At 38.3% G+C, this 27,245-nt stretch overlaps 1 protein-coding gene across 2 annotated transcripts in view; it reads left to right on the top strand.

Moving 5' to 3' along the window:
• Nucleotides 1–27,245, top strand: part of adka (adenosine kinase a) — a 162,965-nt gene that overhangs the window by 46,252 nt on the left and 89,468 nt on the right. The gene's annotated exons all lie outside the window — the stretch shown is intronic.

The following is a 27,245-nucleotide window of genomic DNA, read 5'->3' as shown; positions in this document are numbered from 1 at the left end:
CACTTGTCGCATTCTTGACAGAGGTAGTGACGTGTTTTGTGAGCGATTCGTTCAATCTGAATATTTTCAATGAATCGCTTTACATTGGTCTGAATGATTCATTCATGAGTTAAACCGATCCATCTCAACGATCGTGTTGCAAAACTTAGCAGCTACCTGGAGAAAAGCAGGGAATAACTTAAATTTTGGTTTTTACCTCACATAAATATGTCATTGGAACTTGTATGATTTGGAATATAATGTAAGATATAATGCACATTGGTGGTGGTTGAGGAGATTCCCGTCCCCTTCTATCTAAAGCGCTTTGAGTACCCAGAAAAGTGCTATATAAATGTAACAAATTATTTATAATTATAAGAGACGTGTTTTTTTGTGTGTGTGTAAATCACTAGCTGCTTTCATTGAGTAAAAAATAGTAGCTTTTAAATACGGCCTGTTTTCTGGATTTGTGTTCCATGTATCATAATACAGGTTTGGAACAAAATGAAGGTGAGTAACCAATGACAGAAATTTAATTTTTTGGATGAACTGTCCCGTTAAAAAAAACTCTGGTGTACACATACCTAGGGCTGGGTACCGAGTTTCGATACTTTTTAGGTACCGATCGAATTGCCTCAATACTATCCAGTATCGAAAAATGACATGTTGTTCGGTACCAGATTTCGATACCTAAGGGGTTAACTCGTCAACGTCAGTGCTCAAACAAATACAAAACTCGCGCACATACTCAATGAGACGCGAGCACACACACACACAAACTCTCCGCGCACATATTCATGAGACGCGAGCACACACACATAATACCTTAAAGATGTGGAAAAGTCGATCAAAAGTGTGGCTACATTTTTCCAGGCTCGATGCCAACAGTGCGCGATGCAGTATTTGCGGTAAAATAATTGCTGCAAAGACCGGTACCACGACAAATATGATGAAGACCTTGACAGTGCACGGCCACGGAGTAAACATAATAGCAGAAAGTTGCTTCGCCTTCGACTGGTAAATGAAGAGATACCTTGTTGATCACTCTGACAGTGTTTATATTGCAATAATAACCTACTGAGTGTACACAGCCGTTCAAAAATGTGTTGGTTAGTCAGAATCTTTTTTCAGTAAGGATGCATTAAAGTTATCAAAAGTGACATTAAAACATGTGTAATGAACTTGTATGATTTGGAATATAATGTAAGATATAATGCACATTGGTGGTGGTTGAGGAGATTCCCGTCCCCTTCTATCTAAAGCGCTTTGAGTACCCAGAAAAGTGCTATATAAATGTAACAAATTATTTATAATTATAAGAGACGTGTTTTTTTGTGTGTGTGTAAATCACTAGCTGCTTTCATTGAGTAAAAAATAGTAGCTTTTAAATACGGCCTGTTTTCTGGATTTGTGTTCCATGTATCATAATACAGGTTTGGAACAAAATGAAGGTGAGTAACCAATGACAGAAATTTAATTTTTTGGATGAACTGTCCCGTTAAAAAAAACTCTGGTGTACACATACCTAGGGCTGGGTACCGAGTTTCGATACTTTTTAGGTACCGATCGAATTGCCTCAATACTATCCAGTATCGAAAAATGACATGTTGTTCGGTACCAGATTTCGATACCTAAGGGGTTAACTCGTCAATGTCAGTGCTCAAACAAATACAAAACTCGCGCACATACTCAATGAGACGCGAGCACACACACACAAACTCTCCGCGCACATATTCATGAGACGCGAGCACACACACATAATACCTTAAAGATGTGGAAAAGTCGATCAAAAGTGTGGCTACATTTTTCCAGGCTCGATGCCAACAGTGCGCGATGCAGTATTTGCGGTAAAATAATTGCTGCAAAGACCGGTACCACGACAAATATGATGAAGACCTTGACAGTGCACGGCCACGGAGTAAACATAATAGCAGAAAGTTGCTTCGCCTTCGACTGGTAAATGAAGAGATACCTTGTTGATCACTCTGACAGTGTTTATATTGCAATAATAACCTACTGAGTGTACACAGCCGTTCAAAAATGTGTTGGTTAGTCAGAATCTTTTTTCAGTAAGGATGCATTAAAGTTATCAAAAGTGACATTAAAACATGTGTAATGTTACTAAATATTTCGTTTTTAAATAAATGCTGTTCTTTTGACATTTTTATTCATCAAAGAATCATGAAAAAAATGTATCGTAGTTTCCAAAATATTAAGCAGCAAACTGTTTTCATATTTCTGAAGGATCATGTGACACTGAAGTAATGATTTTGAAAATTCAGCTTTGACATCACAGGAATAAATTACATTTTGAAATATATTCAAATAAGATTTTTTGTTCCTTTGTGCACTGGCTAAGGAGCATGAGTCAAACTGAAAAAATAAAACCAAAATTTTCTGAGGTAATGTGTTATGTAATCTTGTTAAAATGGATTTCATAAAATTGGTATCGAAAAAAGTATCGTTAGGAACCGGTATCGAAACTGAGGTATCAAAAATGGCACCGGATCGAAAGATTTTGAACGATACCCAGCCCTACACATACCACTGGTTAGGAACTGCACTGATAGATAATATAATAGTAGTAAATAGTAAATAGTAAAAATAATAGGTTGTTTAAGTTGACGTGCCTGGAGCTTAAAAAATACCTTTGTAGTGTTTAAATGACAGATTTATTAACAAAATCCAATAGGCTTTGATTAAAAATCAGATCCTGTTTTTCTTCAACATGAGCTTCTTAGGAATCAGTCAGTGGATTTAGTCAATGGCTTTACTGGTGGCTTGGTTGTAATTCTCACCGCTCCCTGAATTAAATTGACTGCAGCTTTCTCAGGTCTTAATTAAAGCACTCATTCATTCAGTACTAAAACCGTGCGGTTTCTTGTGTGGTTACACAATCAGCTCCATATCATGTGCCTACATATAAAATCAATGTCTTGACTAAACCACCGATAATATGCGGGATACAGTTCACAAGCTGTGGGCTGTATGGATTTCCATATTGCTTAATTTGCTCTTACAGAGTGTCATAAGCTGGCGGGGGTTTAACAGTGTGGATAGTGCCTCGTAAGTAAGCTTGTTGATTAATGTTATATACTCCAGGGAGACATCAGAAATTCATTTGAGGCACGGAACTCTGAACAATTTAGATCAAATGAGACATATGGACATAAACTGTGTGTTTAGGGGTCTGAGGGTGAAATACAAAACTTCTCATTCTCAAACAAACGCACTCGACATCCGTGCACTTTGTGCCCGCTTTTATTTTTGGCTGATTTAGTCATTTGCTAGCTAAATTTCTATAGCTAGATTTCTTTGAGGACAAAGCTTACAGAGAGCACAGCCTGGTCCTGACTGTCATTTAGCACCGGCCTATCCTGGAGGATGAGGCGTTTTGTAGCCGCCCGCTCAGTATTCATGACACGCCACTTTGCTGAACGCTGGGCCCCTGGTCCGTCTCATAACTGGAGCACTAACAAAGCTGTTCATTTGGCATCATCACCCGCTTCTGATATAGAACAGACAGAGCTCTCGCTTAGTGTTTCTCTCTCAGCAAATCCTATTATCAGCGTTGTGTTTTTCTTTTCTTCCTAACTTAGGACTTGGTCCAGGAAATTAGTCACTTCCTTCCAGTTTATTTGTCTATAATGGAGCACAACACCAGTGTCCTTTTTTTGATGAACATCTGAAAAGTATAGTATTATGTTTTTCCCCTAGCATCATTGCAGCTTATCCATGGCCTTTATTTACATGCTCATTAGTCCAATAACTGTGTTTTTGGATCTTGGTTCTGAGCAACTGTACTGGTAAGTAAAAGAAGCACGTCAGACTTCCCAGATCCATCCAAAAGCCCCTTAAGTCATGCGAAAGATCTCGGGCAGTAGTGCAAAGGCTAGCTGGACTACAAGAAAAGATGCTTTGGCCTTTTAAGCTTCTGTTCATTCCCCGCCAGCCCCTGATTCACTCTCCTGTTTATATTTGCTCTGCTGGAGTCTTAATGCGGTCCCGAGGAAGCCTCCAGATAAAAATCGATGACAGATGTAACCAGGAGAAAAAACAGCAATTACATGGAAAGTCATATTTTAGGGTCGTCATCCTCTTTTCCCCGGGTGTCTTCTGTCTTACTGTCTTTTACTTGCTTATTTTAATGTTTCGTAGTCTGGAGCAAAGACGTTTTCTCCAGGGAGGCAAGGGAGGCAGTGCATCACTTAAAAAAAAGTTTGAAGAGAAAATAATCAACGGTACAAAAATAAAACATGACATGAGGCATCTCTCTTGCCTCTCTTGAGATTGTTGCATCTTGAGGTGGCAACAGGCAATCTGCACAAATGGGTGAAACTGTTTGAAATGGACCGCTATTAATAACCCAGTGGATGGTAAACAACTCACTAACTTGGACATCACTTTCAGTCATGTTTGAATCTGAATGAAGTTGAAATTTCGTGAAATGATGAGTAATCTGTGAGTGATTCAGGTTGACACCTGTGGCGTTTATGAATAATGCAGGGTTATTGTGGTCATGGAAAACCTGGAAATATCAGGGAATTTTAGTATTATGGTTTCCAGGCCTGGAAATGGAAAATTAAAATTGAAATCTCTGTTGAATATAAATTGTTTTAGTTCTACTCAGCTCAAAGATATTTTGTTACTGAGAAATTGCACTTTGTGAGTGTAATCTCAATGCATTTACAAATTATTTAAAAAAAATAATCGTATCCACTTACTGCGAACGGTTGGAAAAGTAAAGTCTCAAGCTCTTTGTCATTCTTGTGTACTTCTCAAGGTTGTTGCGTTAATTTAAATACAGTTATAGAGAGAAAAAAAAAATCCTTTTATGCAGATGACCAGTATTTCATTTAAAACTTTATTTTTATTATTATTTAAAAAGAAAGACTTTCACAAATTATTCAGCAAGGATGCATTAAACTGGCTGCTAAAATTTCAGCTTTGGCATCATAGGAATAAATTACATTTTAATAATATTTCACATTATTACAGGTTTTACTGTATTTTACTGTGTGTGTGTATATGTATTTATACCATGGTCTGTCTAAATAATCAATTTTGATTGGCTGTAAGGTGGGCTATAAAACCATTTAACACACAGGTAGTTCCATTATTGTGCTGTTTCTATTGAAACACACAGAGATCGAGATTGTGCTGCGCACACACAGAAACATTCAGGTGCACAGAAACACTTATCACTAGAGATGCACCGATTTACTGGCCAGGTACTGGAAGTCTGTCTTGCGACTTTCCGATTCCGAGCCAGTCTGTTTTGTTGCCAGCGGCACAGGCAATAATGTCAGCTGCGCGTTCTCGCTCTCTTCTCTCCGACTGCGAAGTGAGACACACCAGTCTCCTCTCATTCACTCGTCGCTTGTATTGAGCATATTTTTACTAATTCAGGCAGGTTTCACGCTTGCACCAAAAGCGCAAGCACCACTGATCTATATATCTCACAAGCGCACCAGCTGCTTGTGAGTCGCAAGCACCAAAATGAGTGGTTTACTGAATTTAAACGGTCAAATACACACACAATTATGTAAAAATGCCCGTCTTGGCTAGTATTCAGTTAAACAGCCTAATTGGTTGAGAAAGATATCGCAAGTTGTGTAATATTGGATCTGTGCATAAGCTCTTAAATGACTGCAGGCTAATATTCCTGCTGCTGTCATGTTAATAAAAGAACACAAAACAAAGAATATCACTTTCTGCTCTTATAACTTTTGTAACTAATTGTAAGCATTAATCTGTATTCAATTTTTACAATGAAGACTATCCACTGCTGTTTTACATTTGATTACTTTAATTTCTTTTTTACCATTTCTTACTTGATTATACTGTATACCCACCTGAAAAACTAAGACTGGTTTATTTCATATCTTTATTCTATTGCATTTATTTGTGCCGCTGTTTGAAATGTATTTGTTCTTGTTTCATAACTGTCTTTTTACTTTTTTCTTTTTTTCTTTTTTTTTTTTAATGAAAATAAAATGTTGCATTGAAGAAAGAAAAATCTGTATTGGCAGGTCACACTTACAAAAAAATTGAGAATCGGACAAGAAAATAGCAATCAGTGCATCTATACTAATCACCGCTGCCCTGCGACTTTTTTTAATCAAATATCTTTGCTAGTGATTCGCTACATTATATTTCTAAGCAATGAGGGGGTAACATCTCTGCTTTTGAAGTAAACTTTGTTGTTAATAGAGAGAGACGCTGAACAGACTCAAGTAATTCACACACACACATCTCTCTCTCTCTCTCTCTCTCTCTCTCTCTCTCTCTCTCTCTCTCTCTCTCTCTCTCTCTCTCTCTCTCTCTCTCTCTCTCTCTCTCTCTCTCTCTCTCTCTCTCTCTCTCAATAATTAATTCAAATAAATGCTATTATTAATTAATTTAAATAAATGCAATCTTACGCACTACTTTATTTCGGAGTCTGATTCAAAGCGGGCAGTAATCAGGGAAACTGATTTTAACTGAAACAGGGCAGAGAAATACAGGTTATATACATTTTAGATGACGAACACATCCTTGTATCTGGTAGTGTCAGTACTAGTCTTTTCTTGATCTGTTTCACTTCCCAAAACGACAGTATTGGAGGAGTATATAGAGAAGATCGAGAGTCTAAGTGTTGAGTGACTGTGAAAAATGAATGGGGGGAAATGACAGGAGCCTGGTGACACACAGCAGGTGACAGACAAGATACTAACATTCTGCTTCTTACCATTGCATGCTCGCTCAAGCTCCCTGCAGAGCTGCAGCCTGCCTTACTGCGCTGGGCTTTTTGGATGGTAGAGCTCATAGGATGCCACTAAACCAGCAAAGTCTGCCAAATGGTGTGGAATCTAAATCTTTCCACTCTCCTTCCAGCCAGAACATTTTGTTTTTCTGTTCTGAAGTTGTGATCTGAAAAATGTCCTTTTTGTTCTTTCACAGTGATGTCAAGAATATTTGGGTCATTAAGAAGTGCGGGAATGTGAACCTCTTTCATATCCTAAATGCATGACTTTCTTCCTTTGAGAGCTTGACTCAAGTTTGTAAGGCAGTTTTTGCAGTTTCATAGTTCCTAGATCACTTTCGCCCATGTCGGTTGAAATGCCAAACCAACCTTTAGTGGCATTAAAGTTGTTGTCACATTCAAAAGGTTCAAAGAGAAGGTCTGACTCATAAAAACACCTCAGCTTGTAACGATTAATGGACTGATTCAGGTCTTTTCTGTCTGTAAATTTGGATGTATATTGAGTTGTGCTGTCGTGATTCTACTAGGTATTTAAGCACAGTGATGGATGAGGTTAGGTAAAGCTGTGTGTCACACACAATATTATTGTGAACTGAACAATAGAAACACAATCCTTTGTCTTGTTTAGATATGATTATAAAGCAAGTTCTCTTTGGATGTTTATTTTAACATTGGACCGTTGAGTAGCAAATGAAGGAAAGTCTTTGCTCAGAAGTTCGTCAGAGGCCCCCGTTTTCCCAAGATGACAGGAGAATGTGCCTCCCCACCAAAAAGACAGAATGAATTTGGCCTGTCCAGAAATGAGCTGTTCTTACAACAAAATTAGAAGCAGGCAGGTTCCAAGAGCAAAGCTGGCAAGAGTCACGATGTCTCCATGTTATTGAGAGGACCACCAGGGATGGATTTTTCAGTCTGTTTTTAATCGCCGTAATATTCTCTGTAAAAGAACTGGCTGGAGGCTGCAATTTACTGCTGCATTGTTACAGATCAGTTTCTGCTTGTCATTAAGTGTGCCCAAACAAATCGCAAATCTGTAGAGTTTTTCCTCTTTTTATTTATTTATTTTGTTCGGATCATTAGTGACATTACTCGGTCTGTTTTTTTTTTCTATAGAAATGTCTGATGAACTTACTTGAGATGGCTCAAAAGAATGTTTAGATTGTGTGAGTCACTGTCTCCCTGTCTAGATGGCTAGATAGATGAATCCATTTGCAATCATCTACTTCATTTTATTTATAATGATCTATTTTATACAAAATCCTGATGAAAAATCATCTCTCTTTCTCTCTCATTTTAAATTATATAAATATATTATATTAAAATGTGTATATGTATGTATATATATGTGTGTGTGTGTGTGTGTATATATATATGTGTGTGTATATATGTGTGTATGTATATGTGTATGTATGTATGTATGTATGTATGTATATATATATATATATATATATATATGTATATGTCAGCATTGTAATGATTTCTGAATGAATGAAGAATTTATTTTCTTTCAATTCATTTATTGCTCTTGCAAATTCATTGTGCCTTTTTGGATATTTAAAACAGTCTACGCTTTGTCTTTGCATTGTTTATACTGCTGTTGCTCTGGCCTTTAATACTTAAAACTGTATATTTTCTTTTAAATATACAGTATATTCTTTCTTCTGATCTTTAAAGTCTTATTTAGAAATAGCTTGCATATATTTTCTTGTTCCACAGTCCTTGTGTTGATGTAGATAAAACATTTCACTTCCTTTGTACCACTTGGAACCATTGCATATGTGAGACCATTGCGAATGTGGAACTTGACTTTGTTCCACATTGTTGAATAGGGCTCTATCTTTTACAAAGTGGCACCAATGGCGGAAGATCTCGACTATCTATCCTTGCTTTGAAGAATGATCTTGAAGCCACAGGAATGTTCAGAAATCTCCATCGACACCAGAATCCCTGAAGTGAAGTACTTCCTGGCCAGTTTTTTCGGTATGAGTCGAGAGTGACTGCTTCACAGCATGCTGTGTAATGGCTTTGGGCTCCAGCCACGGCTGTATTTCTTCAGATGAGCATCCAGTGTCTGTTCTGCTGTCACCGTCAGCCTGTCCACTGTCACATGCCTCACATCTCCAAGAATTACTGCACACACCTGTGCACAGAGATTTACAGCTTTGGCAGTCTGCACTCACATCATTTTTTGAAAGTTGGTGTCAGACTCAGATATTGATAAATTTGTCATGTTACATTAACTTTTTCAGCATTTATAAATATCTAATTTTAGTTATTTTGTAACATTTTAATTGCCTAAAATCTTTCATTGTGTGCTAAGTTGCCATATCTATTTATACCTTTTGAAATCTTAAAGGAAACTATTGTTCCCCCCAAAAGTGAAAATCTGTGTACTTATGATGTACTCATCCTCATGTCGTTCTAAACCGGTATGACTTTCTTCATATAATGAAAGTGAGTGGGGTCCAAACCACATTGGACCCCGTTAAAAAAACACTGACATTCAAAAATGTCCTTTTTCTGTGTTCCACAGAAGAAAGAAATTCATACAGTTTTTGAACAACATAGGAGTGAGTACATGGCAACAGAATTGTGGGTGAACTATCTCTTTAAGCCTGGTTTAGGAGTTCTATATTGGAGATTATGAGCCACATTTCATCCCAGAAATATTATTTCCATATGACATTTAAAAAGTTTATTTTTCCAACCTGACTGCTTGCAGCAGCAAACAAGATGGATGCCAAAGTCTTCAGCCTCCTTCAGAGCATAAACTGTCAAGGTAATTGCAAGTTTTATAGAAATGTTGCTCCTGCATGCCATTAACCTGTGAAGTGATCCGTGCTGCCATTGTTTTGATTGGTATCATCCAAGGCAATAAAGGCTAAGTTTCCACTGCCAATTAGATGTTTAAAATCCCACTGTTAGCTTTATTTATTTTATTTTTTTAAAATCTATAATCACCCAGCTTGTCTGTCTAGGCCGGTTTATAGTATAGTGGTGCTGTTAAATTCATGCCTTGTTAGCTTGCACTAATAAACACAGCTAACGTCATGCTGATTTACCTGTCGGCTGGTACGTCTCGCTCACAACGCTGACTCATCATTAACATACCATTTGGATTAAGAGTAATTTGACTTATGAATGATGTTTAGTTTTACTCTTCTCTAATTACTGTTAATGGTTAAGGAAAGAATTTATTGATTGATTAATTACTTAGCCTTCAGATTACTGATCTGCTGCTGAAGTCAAGTTTAGGTTCAGAAACCCTTCAGTTGGTGTCACTCATGGACTGTCATTGAAACCGATACCAAACTTTCCAAAATATGCTAGAATGTACTTATTTTTTCACTTCTTCTAACTTGTTAGAAATAAGAAAAAACGGTCAGACAAATGAATCGCTCTCTCCTTAGCCATTTACTCGATTTGTAGATGTTGGCATCCCAGCGTACAGTGTAGCGTGGACGTGCGTACCCAGGGATTTTACAGTACAGAGGAGGAGTTGTCTTACATGCTGCTGCTGGCTTCCCATAGAGACGGCCCGCCACACTCAAAGCTAATTAAAGTGAAGGCAGTACACTTTACAGCGCTCTCCATAATTCATAAAAATCGGCAAGCCGCTCGGGGAGAGCCTGCCATGCTTTCTGGGAAATTTGACGACCTGTGTTTGTCTAAGTGACAGGAGGAGGGAGAGAAGGGGGGCCAGAAATTAGGCGGGAATTAGCATTGCAATAGCTGTAGTTGTGTGCAAACACAGGAGCATCTCCTGCATGCTCTTGAAAAGAAAAGGAAGGTCATATTTTGATTGGCGGATGAGATTGGTGAGGTGCAGCTGTGCTGAGACCTGTGGGTCTCTAGAACATCTCTAGAGACCCACAGGAGGTCTGCTGAGGAAGCAGGTCACCCCATGACAAGCTGCAATTGCAACTATATTTGTCTTTAAAAAGGGAGTGTGTGAGAAAGAGAAATGGTAGCGTGTACCCTGAACAGGTGTTACTGTGTTGTCTCGTTGTTTTGATGTATTGCCTTTGCTGTACAGAGCTACTTCTGTACCTGCTTTGCCTCCCGCAAGAGCTCCTGTTTAGTTGCTTGTAAGGGTCTGAGGGTCTCGGTCCAGGCTCGTTGCCTGATTGCCTTTTTTTAGCATGTTATGTGCAATACTCGAAGTAGGAAAAAATAGGTTTGCGAATGTTTTAGGGCTGCCAAGATTACTTAATTTTAATAATATATTAAATGAGTGACGATTAAGAGTTAAATGCAAGTAGTTAAAGTCAATGTAAATTGCTGATGACAACCCATTTTACTTCTGTAATCCGACACGTTTCCAGGTGAAACAAGTGAGAAGGATTTTATCAATCAAGAATTGGTTGGATGGTGAAAATGGACCTTTGCAAACCAAATAGCTGTGTGGTTGTTAAATAACGCTTATCCAATACCTTGCAAAGTCTGAATGACTGAAAAGTTGCTACAGAGGAACAGCAAATTATTACTTTTTGATTAAGAATTACATAGAAACACAATAAGGCTACAAACATAAAAATAAATGAGGTATATTGATTTCATTTTAAATTTATTTAACTCTTTTATCCAATTCAAACTGTTCAACTAGTTTGAATATGAGCAGTGATCTGTGCTGTAACTTTTATTTCCTAAAGAGTAATTAAATGCAGTAAACTGAATGAAATGTGTAGAGGCACATTTCAGCAAATCACTCTTAATCACTTTAACATTAATCACTAACAGCAAAATTTCTAATTTATAATCTTTATTTTAATTCTATACAGTGACACTATATTGTGTGTGTGTGTGTGTGTGTGTGTGTGTGTGTGTGTTTGGCATTTTAACAATGCTTACAGCAATTAAGAACAATCAGTGTGTTGTAATAAAATTAAAATAAAGTGGCAAGTAAATAAATAAAATGAAATGATGAAATGTTCATTGTAACACTGTGGAGGAAAATGAGGAACAGACAAATATCTAATATACCTCAGCATATATGTGTATATATAGTCAAATTGTTGTGTAAATGTATTCTACAGTTTATTAAGTATTATGCACTGGGATAATATTTACACTTACAATTAGGTGACACCTGTTTCTATATGGTACTGTATGTACTATGTTAAACTGCATTTTTCTGAATCTGTTAAAGATAGAAATAGTTTCTGGGCCTTTGTATATATTTTATTTATTCATTTTTGCCAGGAAACAGTGGTTTGTTTAGGTGCAGAGCTACTATAGTGAACAATCAGAACTAGTGGCATAAAATCTTTTAAGGATATTGGAGGATTTTGTTTGAGACATACAGACTTGGCTTGTTAGTCTTTGTCTGGTCGGAGTGACAGGACAGACTGTCTTCTCTAGTAAGGACAAATGAAAATACTGAATATATTATTTATAACACTGCATACAGCTGAGTAAACCCCACTTCAAGCACTGTCTGTGCATCTGCTTTGTGCTGAAGCTTCCAGTTAATTAACCCCTGTTCATAATGACCTCAGTAAAAACTAGGACCAAAATAACCTTTAGATTGGCCCATGATTCTGTTATTCGTTATGGCTTCCTATAACTGTGTTCGACAGCCAAGTGTTTTACTTTTGCAGTTTTTTATAGTGGAATAAAGTATAAATGTATATTTTTGAATTCCTACACTGTTTTTAAGAGTATTATTTGTAAGAGCAATCTACTAATCATTTGTGATCTCCGTAGTGATTGTGACAGCTAATCTGATTATTCAGCAGGTAGCGTGTGTATTTGTTGGAGGTGGGTGTAGTTTCTTCATGCCAATCATGAGTGCTGGTGGAGCAGCCGTGGATTCCTGCGGTGGACAGCTGTTTGTTATTCTTCTGTACTGCTCTTTAAGGAGCGACAGGAGGTCGAGATGTGGGCTCTAATCATTAGCACATTAGCCTAACACAAATACTCTGGTGTGGTTGTGTATGAGAGCACGAGGGAGATTAAATCATTAGAGATTTGCTTGCTTCTTTTCTTAAGCAGTATTAATGAATGAGACCCCTTGATTATATCTTACATTTGCGGTACAGTGCAGAGTAGTAAATTCGGGCTGGGGATTTTAAGAAGCGGTGTTGTTGGGCAGCGCCCCAAGGCTGCCGCCACGCTGAGAAGGGGCTGCTCGTAGCAGGATTTGCCACTGGTAAACACAGTACATCATGCTTTTGACTGAGAAATAAAAGTGATGGGATTCGACTCCGTAATTAATCCTGACCTTGATTCGTGTTGAATGCGCAGTGTGCTAAAAAGAGGACAAAAGGAAAAAAACATCCATTGAAGAAAAGCAACAGTGAAATCATTTTAATTGACTAGGATAGTCGCTCAGCAGGGGTATTCAAGACGCTTGGTAATTTTCTTTGTTTGTTTGTGAAATCGTATCCCCCTTTGACTCCGTATTGTTCATTACTGGTCTGAATTGTGCTGTGGAGCGGGAGGCTACTCAGATGAATATTTCATGATGGGCTGTCAAAATTTGCAGAAGTAAAATTTGGCTTGACAAGAAATGATGACCCACAAGGTCATTATTGAAATAATATTAAACAAGTAGTTGTATTTCTGCAGCTGTGTCTCTTCATTTTGTCTTTGAATCTGAGGAGAATTTGTTTGTGGGGTTTTTTTTTTCTTTTCTTTTTTTCTCACAGACAGTCTTCGATTTTAATTTTCAGTCTAGGCCACGTAAATTACATTCAACAGTACAATGGAATAAATTGAATACAAAGAATTTTCATGGGCAATTGAAAGTATGACCTTCATAAATGCAGCTATCAGTAAAGCGTGTAGCATAACTATTACTTTGAAAATATCAAACTTCTCCTTTTTATTCACTTCCTTTGTTATGCTTCACTGTCATTGTTTGAATGCGTTTTAGCAGACAGGCGTCTTAAAACTAATAGGTTTTTTTGTGCTCATTGAGTGCTCATGAGAATAATATTGATTTCTGTGTACAAGTGCCAGATTCAAGAAGAATTAGTTACCCAGGTTTTAAAGTATCTGCCAGTCGGCTCAAGTAGTTAAAAGTTGGACGGCGATCGGCTTCGCCATTCCCAGGTGTCCGGGATCATTTTTCCAGCTCCCAAAAGTGTCGAAAAGAGAAAAGAAGAGTGGAGCAGCACAGCCCCGTCGGTGTTTGCGCAGCGCTACCGCTGCGTTTCACTCGACTTGCCAAAGCTAACAGGGGCTGGATGTGGAGAGGCAAATTTGCCAGCGTTAACTCGGATAAATGAGCTTTTCATTCAAAGACTACCTTCTCGTCATAATCTCAGGCAGGGCTGTCAGGGCCTGGCCCCTCTCTTCCTGGATCTCTCGCTCAGGTTTTTAAACAGGAACCCAGGGGTCTGAGAGACAGGGTGAATGGGTGAGGTTTTTTTTGGTGGGGGGTGGGGGTGAGGTGTAGATGTAGAGTCAAGTGAGAGAGAATGTAGACCTGGAATGATCTGCATCTCAGGTGCCACGGCTCAATAAATCAGTTTTGGGCCCCAAGGACGATGGGATAATTGAAATGTTTTGGTATGGTTGTCCTGAAGTGAAATGTGCGTTAAATGTCTCTCCTCCTCTGTCTGTCTGTCTTTCTTTCTGCTTTTTTTTTCTTCTTTCCTTTTACTGGGTGGGGTGGAAGGGCTGAAATCGGATCCAGCAGTTGGCTTCAGGGAAGCTTCTTTTGGCCCGTAACGCCGGGACCTGCGGGAGCCATTATAAAGCAGAACTCACATTTTTGCATTTTCAAATGGATTTAACTGTAGGGCTCAGTCCCCAGCGCTGACCCTGTTAACATTCTGCCTTGTCTGGGAACGCATAGAGTGGGCCAACCTTTACAGGCTCCGTCGCTGCTCTGGAGCAAGAGGTGTTGCGTTTGGCAAGCGAAGAGGGCTTTTGAGAGACGGCTTTATAGGCGCAGAAATACATCTGCCACGGTCCTTAGTGTGTCTATTATTCTATAGTGCATTAATGGTCTGGAGAGGAATCATTTCCTGAGTGTAGTTAACTACATGCTTAGAGAAACCCTACCCAAAGCTGGGGATTGAGAGGACCTAATAGCCTAGTTCCCAGCCCTGGCTGTTCTCCTCAGGTTCTGTTACAATACAGTTACAGTCTGCCCAGTCAGAATGGCCTTGATTTATCATCTTGATTAGATTTATGGCGCACAACGCGGAGTAAAACAACCCACTTGCCCTCCGTTCCAAATCGTATAGCGTGTGAGACCCTTTCGTGATTTGAACCCTTGCTTCTGGCCTACGAAGCCTCCAAGGGAACCACAAACCTTAATTACAGGGTTGGCTATGCTTTTGAGGTTTGCATTGCTATCAGTACAAATTAGTGGAGATAAAATCATGTTTTTATAGGATTTTGTAGCGCATAACAAGGTTTGTCTAAGAAGGTCACAAATCACGGCTTCTTCTCAATCAAGATCTTTTTAACACTGAGAAGCTATTGTTTGAAAGGAAATAAGGGAGCACTGATTGCTTCAGTTATCAATGCGCACAATGTTGAGGTGTACCGCTGCATGTATGAATACATTCAGCCTTGAGAATTCTAGCTTGTTTAATTAAATTCACAGTTTGAGGAAAGGAAAAAAATGACCAAGCTTTTCCATACTGAATGCTGTGTAATTGTTTTTATCCATTCCAGTGAGCATTGAATTGACAGTCTGTGGTGAAGGTGGTACATGAGTGTTTTCAAAAAGATTCAGCTATAGCATTTATACTTCAGTATATCCGTTGAGCGATTTTTAAAAACCAACATCAAGCGCTAAACAAGAATAGTCTACTTTTTTTAATCTGACGCAAGTGGATTTCAAGTCTTGACAGCTTTTTTAAATTTAGAATGCCACCAATATATCGACATCCTGCCATGCACGTCTGTGGTGTTAACGCGTCATTTGGAATTGAACTGAGAATTATTTTTAAATTCCTATTCAGTTCCTGAATTTGAATTGTGAATGCAAACAGGATACAGAATTGCAATTGAAATTTAAATGCAGGAAAGTATAATTAAAATGAATTGAAATTCAAATAAATTCACATCAGTGATAGAAGCACGGATAAATGCATATGGTTTAAAATAGGGCTGGGTGATATGGCCAAAAACATTATCATAATAACGTTTTTCATTTCAGTCGATATTTCAAGTTTGAAGGCACATTTTTAGCCCCTAAGTGAAAGTTGTAGAAACTAAAGTTGTTAATTGTGGTTTTAAACTACTCTTTACTGTCAGAACATTACAAACACTGTAAATTCTTTACACTTAATTTTTTCTTAAAATAAATATCCTAATAGAAAAATGTATTTCTTTGTTTCTGCATGTGCTAACGGATGATATTGTTTCATGTCATGAAACAGGTTTGTGTTGCCTGACTTTGACATCTTAAGCACAGTTTGCAGTGAAGGCTGCAATATTAATAATATTACATGTTTTGTCTCTTAGAAATGCACATTTGACAGCAGCTTGAGTTGACAGTAGTAGTAGTAGTTTGACAGTAGTTGTTAGGATGCAGATGTAAATTTGCATTTTCTGTTTGTCAGTGCTGTTTCATCTGGCTAGTTTAAATCACAGAAATATTTGTGTTCTTCACTGAATTCAAATGCTTCTCACTGGATCTCACAGCACTGTTAGGTGGTCACGTGACCAAGACGATCAGCGAGTAATGCGTATCTGCTCTAGTAAGCTCGCGCTGCAGTTTGAACTTTGAGCCGATTGGATAAATGGTCCATGTGGCGCGGTCCAAATGAGTAGCGCTGTTTCTTTCCGCTTTTGGTGAATATCGAACATTTATCAAACTGTTGTTATCGTTTTATGGAGAAATTATATGACGATAATTATCGTTATCATTTTATCGCCCAGCCCTAGTGTGAAATATTTTTCGAATTTTTTTCGTTGTCATCGTTATTAATAAGGTAAAAGGACACTTCATTTTCTAGAATGCATACCTGTTTTGATTTTATTAGAATTATAACTATAATGCAGCAATAAATTCTTCTTTCTGTCATTGTATTATTATAATTATATAAATATTATTAATTTTCACAGCATTAAAGTAAATCATATAGGCCTATTTTTTTATTATTATTATTATTATTATTATTATTATTATTATATTATTATTATAAATGATTTCAAGTAAAAAAAAAAAATCATGTGTAAGATTGCATGGGTCAAACACAATATAATTGTATTTGATTATTACTTATTTGATGGGACTAGTGAAATAAAATTTAAAAAAGTAAAATATTTAACCAATGGAAACCTTCCAGCAGAAATAATTATATGATGATGTATACTGTTTGTATGCAGCTCTTATAGATTGTCCCGTTTAACACAGTAACCATACTCCAGAGCATCAGGGCATGCTGTGTGCAGGCTCTGCCCATACTGTCACACTTAAACGGGGCAATCGAGACAGCTTGCTTTATGGTTTGGTAATGGCACCCTTATTTTTCACAGGAGTGGGGCTTTTTTATTTATCAGGCCAGTATTTATGGAGATTAATGAAGAAGAGTTGGGCCTGCTCTGCTGTAGTGGAGTGAGGAATCTGGAGTGCTGTCGGTCTCGTAAATCAGGCACTCCGCGCTCACTCATGTCTCAAACAGTCATCTCAGCCGCCAGATATGAGTCTTACTGCTCTCCATTAAACTCCCACAGATGTTTCCAGGCCTGGCAGGGGGGGTCGAGCGGGGGGTAAGATTATGTTGCTCACAGCAGAGACATGTAATCGCATACACACAGCTGCTAGTCGTTTCTTAATGTTGTAGCTGCTCAACGCTTTATTTTTACACCGTTCCACACTCACACACTTCTCCTCTTAGGGTTCCTTGTATCTATTATCTATTATTATCGATTATTAAAAAAACCTTGTGCTATAACCTTCTGTCTGTCATCTATTTTGAAGTTGTCAAAATGTAATTAATTCATCTGTTTTTAGTTTTGTTTGTTTATTTATTTATTTTTATTTAAAAAATTGTATCACTGCTTATCCCACATCTGTGTCATTGAGAAGTTAAAATATTCCTCCTTGTATGTCTCTACCTGTTCCCAAGAAACCCAAGGTCCTCTCTTGTCAATTCAGCATTCAATTAGGCATTTAATGGTGAACAACATAAAAACAGGACTCATATTCACCATTGCATAAAATATTGTCATGTGTGCATTTAAAAAAAAATGTTTTAATTAACTTGGGCTTTCATTTTTCTCCTGGCTTGTTTTCATTCTTTGGATAAATTGATAATTTCCTGTCATGTTCTTGTCAGGCTGTGTGGGGTGTAAAACTGGCTTTTGTTGCTTTGCAAACCCTTGCGGCACTGTGGGGTCAAAGGTCACTCGGCAATGCCTCTGATCCCGTAGCTCAGTTTGAATGGAGCGCTGCCTGCAGCATTTGAAAGGTTCTTTCTTTCTCGGAGAAGGGCGAGGGGGAGGGAGGGGGGGTCAATTTGTGCCGATAAAAGAACACAATGCAACAGAGCAATGAACAGCCCTGTCAAACAGGGGAGTTTATTAACACACCATGAATTGCACTAGAGTGGCTCCTGGTCTTCTGTTTCAGAATCAAGCTGCAGGGCTTGGGAAAGACAAACAGGAGCTCAATGAATCTGTTTGGTGTTCAAGCCTCGAGCCACTAATACCATCATACACAAACAATTTTTTAAACCTTTTACCGTAGTTTATTTGCTGTCAGTTAACATCCAGTTTGATGCAGACACACAGAGAAACACGCACACATACCACCCAGTAAGTGAGTGGCCTCGGTCACAGCATTAATAAGCATGATGCATGCATGAATACAAATCACATTATGGAGATCAGTGTTAAAATATTTTAATAATACTATTGTATAATCTGCTATGTATTATGTAGAATACTATATATTAGGGTTGGACAATATATCAATACAAGAATGTACATATCATTATTTTTCGGCTTTTTGATGGTGTGCATTTATTTAACATGCATCTTATTAAAAAATGTATTTACTTGAAATGGTTTAAAACAGTGATTTTATTTATTTTACTTCCACAAATGATAAAAAAACATTATTTTAACAATTAGCTGATGTTGGCAATTATATTCGAAATGTGTAATGTGAGAAGTTAAAAAAAAATAATACATTATTATTTTTTCATTTATTTAAAAAGCCATGAAGAGACTGATGACAAATTAAACCTGACTTTTGGATCGATTCATTGACCGTTTAAACTGATTCATGAAATAAATCAAACTTACTGACTACTAATGATCGTCTTTAGGGAACCTAATGGCCAAACAAAAAGGCATAAAAGCGTAAAATTTTGGATATTTCAATATATCACCCAGCCCTTATGCACATTAGTACTTACCTTTTAATATTTGTTGTACTTTATATAATTTATAATTTGCTTGATCTTATGCTGTTCTGAATTTGAATGACTTAAATATCTCATCTTAAATGTAAATGTAAAATGTTTCGTAAAACTCTTTTGAAGACTTTGAATATAGTGCACAAGTTTATGTTGCTTATTTGTCATATTTGGAGTTCTCGTTGACTTTTCACTGGAAAAAGAGCACCGTGAACATTCTGCCTAACATCTCCTTTTGTGTTTCATGGTAGAAAGTCATGGATCTAAGTGAGGGTGAGTAAACAACTACGCAACTGTTGTTTTTGTGGTGAACTAGCCTAAGACACATCACTTCTCTGTCTACCCCTCCCCCCGTTTCTCACATCCTCTCTTTCTCACACTCCAATGCCCCCCCCCAACCCCCAACATATTTGTCCCAGTACGCCACTGATCTTTTCCCTATGGGCGTCTGGCATGTGCGGGAGATCAAAGCACAGTGTCAACTTAAGGTTCAGGGGCAAAAACAATTCACCTGCAGCTCCGTCTGGGTAGGGGAAGTTTCTGTCGCTCACACACTATTTCCCCTTTCTAACCCCCCTCACCCCACATACTGGATTAACCTCCCATGCATCATGGTCCTGGACCGAGAAGCGCAAAGCACCATTTTACGACCAGATAAACTCTAGCCATAAATTGACCGGTGGGTTTCACAACCTCTCTTTCTCATATTAATGAGAGATTGAGAGAGAACCTAGTCTCCCAGACTATGCCCCCGTTGAGCGCGCCAACTTGCAGGACACCCAATAGAAAGAGTCCATTGTTGACGGATCATTGTGCGTCAGCCCCGGCAGCACGGGCTTGTTTGTCTTATGAATAATTCAGCAGGCCTCTCCAGCACTAAACAACAGAGGCCTGTACTGTATGTTTAACCAGTTGGTTAGGGAAAACCAGTATGTTTGTCAGATAAACTCTGCATGGCCTTGATGCGCAAGCATTCTGTTCGGCCGCGTCTGAAAGGTTAGTCTGGGAAATGGGCCTTCGTTGGTGCCTCTGATCTGATCTCTCAGCAGATAGCACCTGGTGATTCCTTACAAGTATGTGTGAGTTGCATAGAAAAGGAGAGAGTCAGACCGGATGGTGTCATTTACACTGTGCTACCGCAGTGTTCAAAGACATTGGTAACTCCATTCTCTCTCCCAAGCCCTTGTCCGAAACAAGACACCGCACAGTCACACTGGAGGCCGCCGCCCTGGCCAAGAGGGGAAGTGGCATTCACAGGCTCTCACAGAGACCCGAACACCTCCTGCTCTCTCCTCTCTGAGGACACTTTCACACTGGTGCTTTTGGTGAAGGCCTGACTTTGGTTTGTTTGGTTGGATTGAAAGCCATTGTCTGCACTTCAGATGAATTTATTTATTCATTCATTTGATTGTATTTTTATTTTATTTTTTACTTTAGATTTATTTTAATATATCTTATTTTGTCTTATCTTATCAGACTGCTACAAATCAATCTCTTGGTGTAAAAAAATAAAACATTTATATGTGCCAATGTAATTGTACTGTTAACAGACTTTTATAGTGAAAAAGAATAGATCAAAATGTTGAATTAATGCAAAAAGTCAGCATATTGTGTTGCCGCCGCTATTACAGAAGCTTGAATAAATTTTTAAATGAATATTATAAATATTTTTATATTAACCATTATCCCAAAAAAAATCTTGTTTTTCTCAGAGAACTTAGCATGTGTGGAAAATGCTTCATTTTATTGTTAAAATTGCCTCCAGAATTTGCTGCTTCTCTTGATGTCATGACAATCATAATTCAGTTCAGATCTTAACAGAGACCTGGAGTGGGGAACTGAAACTCTGGTTCTGAACAAATTGTCAAACACAGTATAAAAAACAGTCTGCGTTCCTGCACATAACCCAGCAGCTCTGTGCTTGTGTGTGTTTGTGTGTCCCTTGATTGTTACGTTAGATTGCTCTAAAACTGCCACTTATTGGGATGGTGTGGGCACTGCAGTCGTACAAGCAGCTTATGTAATGAGACATTTTTTTTTTCCCTCTCACTTTCCCCCTCCATCTCTGTCTGCCTACACTCTGAGAAAATTAGATGGTGCAGAAATGCCTGGGATTACAGGGAAGCGTGGCTGCGTGTTTGTTGCTCCCCAGGCTGTGGCTGGGAAAAGATGAGATCTGTACAGATCTGTATGTTCAACTTGTCGCCAGATCTGTTTGTCTGGGGTAGGGAAGGATGTGCGAAATTCTATATTTTCAAAATCAAGTAGTCAGTGGGTTGCATGAAATACTAGTTAACTAGTCGGTTTCTAGAAAGCCCTGTGTTATCTATCCATCTGTCTGTCTTTCTCTCTGTAACATTGGAAATTCCAATTAATTTTAAAAGTCCTTTCTTTCTAAAATGGTCTTTTCATATGAAATGTTGTCATGTTCGATTCATTCTTGTGAATCGGTTAGTTCATATACAGTAGTTCTTGTAAATGAAAGGGTTCATCATCGTTTACATTTTAGTGGTTTTATTGTACATTTATCAGTTCAAACAATTTGCAGCTAATTTACAAATTATGTAATGTAATTGGATACTTATGTGTTGACATCCTTAATAGATTCAGTGTAGTTGGATAGCCCTGCAGAGTTTAATTCCAACCCTGTTTCAACACACACACACACACACACACACACACACACACACACACACACACACACCTCTGTAGTTTTCCAATAAGCCTGAATTACTTGATTAGCTGGATCAAGTGTTTAATTAGGGTTGAAGCTAAACTGTGCAGGGCTATAGCCCTCCAGGAACTGAGATTTACACCCCTGAACTTGATAGTACAAAAAAGAAAGCTCCAGATAAACTAGTCAATCTCACTAATCGACTTGTTGGTTCTTGAATGACTCAACCAGCATGACCTATTCCTAGTCTGGACAGAGCGAGGAAGACTCCTGACAGGCCCGCACGCATCTGATCATGCCTCGCCGAGTCGCCGGCTGTCTTCCTCCTCCGGCCCTGTCACTATGGTGAGGATGTCACATGGAAACAGCCCAGCATTGGGAGGTGTGAAAGAGAATATCACAGACAGCAGTCCAAATATGACACCATTGGCACTGGGCACACGGGGGAAATGGCACACAACACCTCACTAAGCCACCTGAGCGTGAAATAAAGCAGATAAGAGAAACTGACCAGATGTTTCGCTCTGCGGGGGGGGGGGACGCGAGAGTAAACGGCTGATGGAAACGGTGAAGTCCTGAGGTTGTTAGCCTATTGAGAGAGCTGAGACTTGAGTCCTATAGCAATGACTGATTTAATGGAAGCAGACAGTGCTCATCATTGTCAATCATGGTGATGTGCCGCTCTCTCTTCCTCCCCTGCCTTGTTCTGTCTCTCGCTCTTTCTTATTTTTTTTTTAATTCGTTTTCTCTTCCCTCTCTACCTCCTGAGCTTTGGTGCCAGGCTGGGCAGGCTCTGATGGGCAGACGGCGAGTTGTCTTCATTATAATGCCTTTATTTATTCATGTGTCTGCGGCCAGTGACAGCCGTGCCTGTGCACAGCTCTCCTCTCTGTCTGCGTCCTTAGAGATATGACTCATTTTCATTTCTCTCTTTCTCTCTGCTAACATCATTCTCTCTTCTCTGTCAAGTGCTGCTTTCAGTTAGCTTCAAAACTGACATGCGAACGCACAACACGCATCAGTCACATCCAGTGGCCCACGTCAGCACAAAGAGGGTACTCGTCAACTTTCGGGTGGAGGAATCGCTTAATGCAGGGGGCTTGTGTGGGCCAGATTGCCTCATGACCACTTTTGGGAGGCAGGCGCTGGCTATTTCAGTTCGGTCTATAAATAGTCGCGCTGCGGTTTTTGCCAGTTTGATAAGCCTGTAATTGGAGTTGCATCCATCAGGTTACAGAGGGCTTTTAATCCTGAGACGTGTTGGCTGGGTTCTGGAGCTTTTCAGGTTAAAGAGCATTCATTGCCATTGTTTAAGCCTGGGTTCACTGAGCTAAATGCTATTAGATTATTACAGTGTGTCAAAAGCAAATTAATCTAATTTTGCCTTTCCGTAGCTCTGCCAAACAGTCAACCCTAATAAGGCATTGTATTCAAACCTCCTTTTTAAGCCCCCTGGCATGAGGTACATTGGGATTTTCTAAGGATTATAGTTCAAAATTAGGTTATGTCGCTCTTTTACCTGAATTATAGTGCAGTTTGTTGGGTTTTCACGGCTCTGCTGTAGTTGGTAGTCGGCCTCTTTGTGGTATAGATCAAAAGAGAAGCCGTGATTATGAAACGGATCACTTCAGTCTAGGCTCTTAGGGTTTTTTTCCCCATGTGCTTTGATACGTCAGAACCTTGATGGGCTTCTGTTATGGAGCCCAGTATTTGGCTGTGCTGCGCAATGGGCCGTCAGTGGATGCTCTGATTGTCCTCTGGCAATTGAGTGATAACTGCAGCAAGCATGTGACTAAGAGGAGTGGCAGCTGGTGGATGCTGGGATACGTGCTGGGTCACCTCCCTGTGAAAAAGCCCTCACTTCTGTAACAATTAATGCCCCTCAGACATTTAGAGGAATATCTTGTTTGGGATGTAATTAGAAATGGGAATTGTAAGGAATTTAATAATTGTTGTTCATTAACGATTCATTTCGGTACTTTTGAAGAAGAAATATTTTAAAATGCAATTCCATTTCCAAACAATGAGATTTTTGATAGATTTATTAATAAAATCTGACAAAAACTTTTTTTTTTTTTTTTTTTTTTTTTTTTAGAGGCAGCATATATGCAAACCAATAATATATCTTAACTATATGAATAACAATGTGGTAATATTCCCTACAGTTTAAAAGTTTGGGGATGGTAAGATTTTTTTTTAATGTTTTATAAAGAAGTCTCTTATACTCATTGGCTGCATTTATTTGATTTAAAATAAAGTAAAAACAGTAATGTGAATGTAAACAATGAATCTTCTATCTTACTAACCACAAACTTTTTAATGGTAGTGTATATTTAATTTATTTGTTTTTATAAGATACTGCTGACAAAACTTGTAATGTGTGTTTCTTTAGCTCAGTTGTATTTGTTTGTTTGAAAACAAACTCATAAAGAGTCCTTTATTCAGTAAACTGACTACACTGATTGCTGATTATTTTGATGCGGAATATGAGCCAGTTCTAACATCCCATCCATAGACGCATTAGTGCACATAAGTTTTAAATTTAGGTAAAAAGTAAAAAAATAAAAAGTAGCAAAAAAAAAATACTTGCACGAGTGCCCAACAAGCTGCATGGACAGTTTTAGGATATGGGAAGATTTTTGTTTACTCTGACATGCATGCATGTCTTGATATACGTTTTATTCCCATAATGGCCTAATTGGCTCTACCTGCTGTGTTGTAGTCTTAATGTAAAAAAAAAAACACTCAGTCTTTTCCATACGATCAGCAAATTTTGAGTGAACATCAGCATTTTGCATAATTTATTTGTTTTTGTTTGCATGTTTCTCTTCACTTTCCAAACAACCCTAATGTATTGTTGCGTACAGTACAGTGTGTGTGTGTGAGAGAGTCTTTGCTCACGTGACCACGTGCAGCCACATTATGTCAGAGCCAGGCTGCGTGCTCTAGGCCGGGGGGCTCAACGCAGCGGGAGACACTGCTGTTTAATTTCAGCACTTCATCCCCCTCCGTAATGAAGCTTCCCTCACGCACGTTTGCTCACACCCTGCCAGTGCTGCTGGCGGGTAATTGGGATGTGACTGAGCATGAATATCCCTTACGCCTGCCGCAGACCGACCTCCCCGCGACCCTGCAGATAGCTCTTTGTCTTAATGGACATATCATCTTTTATTTAGATCTCCATTTGAAAGTAATTGTCAGCAGGAGGGGGGTTATTGCAGTAGATGGAGACGAATAGACTGGTGTTTCACAGCGGACCTCTTTGATTGGCTGCAGTTTTTGGCTGGCTTTGATTATGAGAGTCGGAACAAAGGTGTGTGCTGTGCCAAGCTGTTTTTAGAGGCCCGCCCCGACCCGGTCCTTCCTAATCATTGGAGCTGTTCTGTCTCCAGTACAATCAAAGCTGTATGCATGTACCATTTGAATCACAATACTGGCATGTATATGTTTAGATGTGTTTTTTACAAACCCCCCTCCAAAGTTTACTGTCAAGTAACTGCACCTGCTGGAAAAACACTCACCAGGTGCAGTTAAAATGCAACGCAGCATGTCATGTGCAAGTGTTGGGTCTGTAAACAGTAGCAGCAGGAATGATGGGAGATGACCTCAGGAAATGTTAGATTCTGCAAGGGTGATCAGAAAGGGTGGTGCATTTGGTTCTTCATGCACATTCATGGTTTTTTAGTGCTTGTTTGTTTAAAAAAGTATTCACCACCCTTGGACTTTCATGTTTGTTGTTTTGCAGTACTGAATTATGTTAGACTTACATTCACCCAAAAATGAAAAATCATTATAAATTAATAATTTAGATATAATTTAATTGAATAAAAGTCAAAATGATATATCTCAATATGTAATTATGAATGTTATATAATGAAAAGTCATAATTAACTTGTCATTCCAAACTCATTAGACTTTTAAAATCATTGTGTCTCTTTAGAAGACTTGGATTAAACTGCTCAATTCATTATGAACTTTTTGAAATGTCAATAATATAATGGAGGGACAGAAATCTCTCAGATTTCATTAAAAATCTTCATACATGTTTTAAAGATATATGAAAGTCCTATGGGTTTTGATTGCTATAAGAGATTCATTGATGACAGTTTTTTTTCTTTTTGGTGAACTATTCTTTTAATTAGGCTTTGATCCAAAATAATGACAATTATAAAATCCAGAAGTATTCACCCCTTTTCAAACATTACTAGTGCGGCCAATTGGTTTTAGACGCATCAATAGTTAAATGGAGATGACTTGTGTGCAGTCAAGGGCTTTTGATTGATTTTAGTATAAATACGCCATCTGGAAGGTTCAATTTGGCAAGTCAATATTGTGGCAGAACTTACACCATGAACATGAAGGCTTCAAACAACTCCATGAAAAAGTAATTAAAAGGCACAAAGCAGAGGATGGATACAAGAAGATTTCCAAGTCATTGAATACCTGTTGGAGTAATACCATAATTAAGAAATTGGAAGTGTAGTACAGCTGCAAATCAAAAGTTTTGATTGACAGATTGACCAGAATTATGTGCAGTTTTTCAAGTAAAATGGGTTATAAACACTGTTTAATGTTGATTTCAAAGAACCTGGGGTGCCCACTGCATCATTTGCCCCATCAACAATTTAGGCTGTTTACGTATTTTTAGTCTTAACATTAAACAGACAGTACATAACTACTTCCACACTGTAAACACAGGAGTATTGCTCCACAGACAGACACAACTCTTTGTTTGGAGTGATTAATTTCTCATGTATACAGGTCATCTCTCAGGCAGAGCATCTCATTCACAAGGGGCCCCATCAACAGACATTGCAAGGTTGCAATAAAAGCAGCAAACGTAGCACCGTGTACTCTAATAAATCTTCGGAGGTTAAACCCCACAGCACTAAAAACCTAGAAAGACCTTTTCATCATCCCCATAAAAGTGGCAATGTCACAGTGTTTGTGGTGAGCCACCGTCCAGGATGCTGGAATCAGTGCTCCCCTGTAATCTAGTTTAACACAGCCTACAGACAGTCACCCTGTGTCTCATTTCATTATTCCATCAGTTTTGTGAAGGTTTTGCTCCATCAGACTTGATCACTTTATATTCAGAGGCTTTTATAAGACCAGAATGCAATGCAATCTGAATAGCGCCAGCCCTTTCAGTGCTGAAAAAAATGACTAGGTCTACAAATATGCATTGTTCAGTACAAATACAAATAATTTTAAATTAACTTTTTTTAATGCAATGCACTTTTTTTGTTTATTTTTTAATATATTTTGAAAGTAATAATTTCCCATTTAGCCTTTTTCAAAGAAAGTTCTCCATAAGAATGTATTTATTTAAACTCTAGGCCTATACTATATTTGTACTGTATTTTTTTCTAATTAGTCTAAATGTAATCAATATATAATATTCAAAATATAAATATTTTATTTTCCTAATTGCTTGTCCATGTACATACTTTATATTTGTTAGAAGTATTTTTCTATTTGCATCACATCTCTACGTTTTTTTAGCATCTAGCAC

The sequence above is a fragment of the Abramis brama genome (genome assembly GCF_963993115.1).
Source record: "Abramis brama genome assembly, chromosome: 19".
NCBI lineage: Eukaryota > Metazoa > Chordata > Actinopteri > Cypriniformes > Leuciscidae > Abramis > Abramis brama.
Note: the sequence above shows the minus strand (reverse complement) of the source record. Positions and strands in the feature narration are given on the sequence as shown.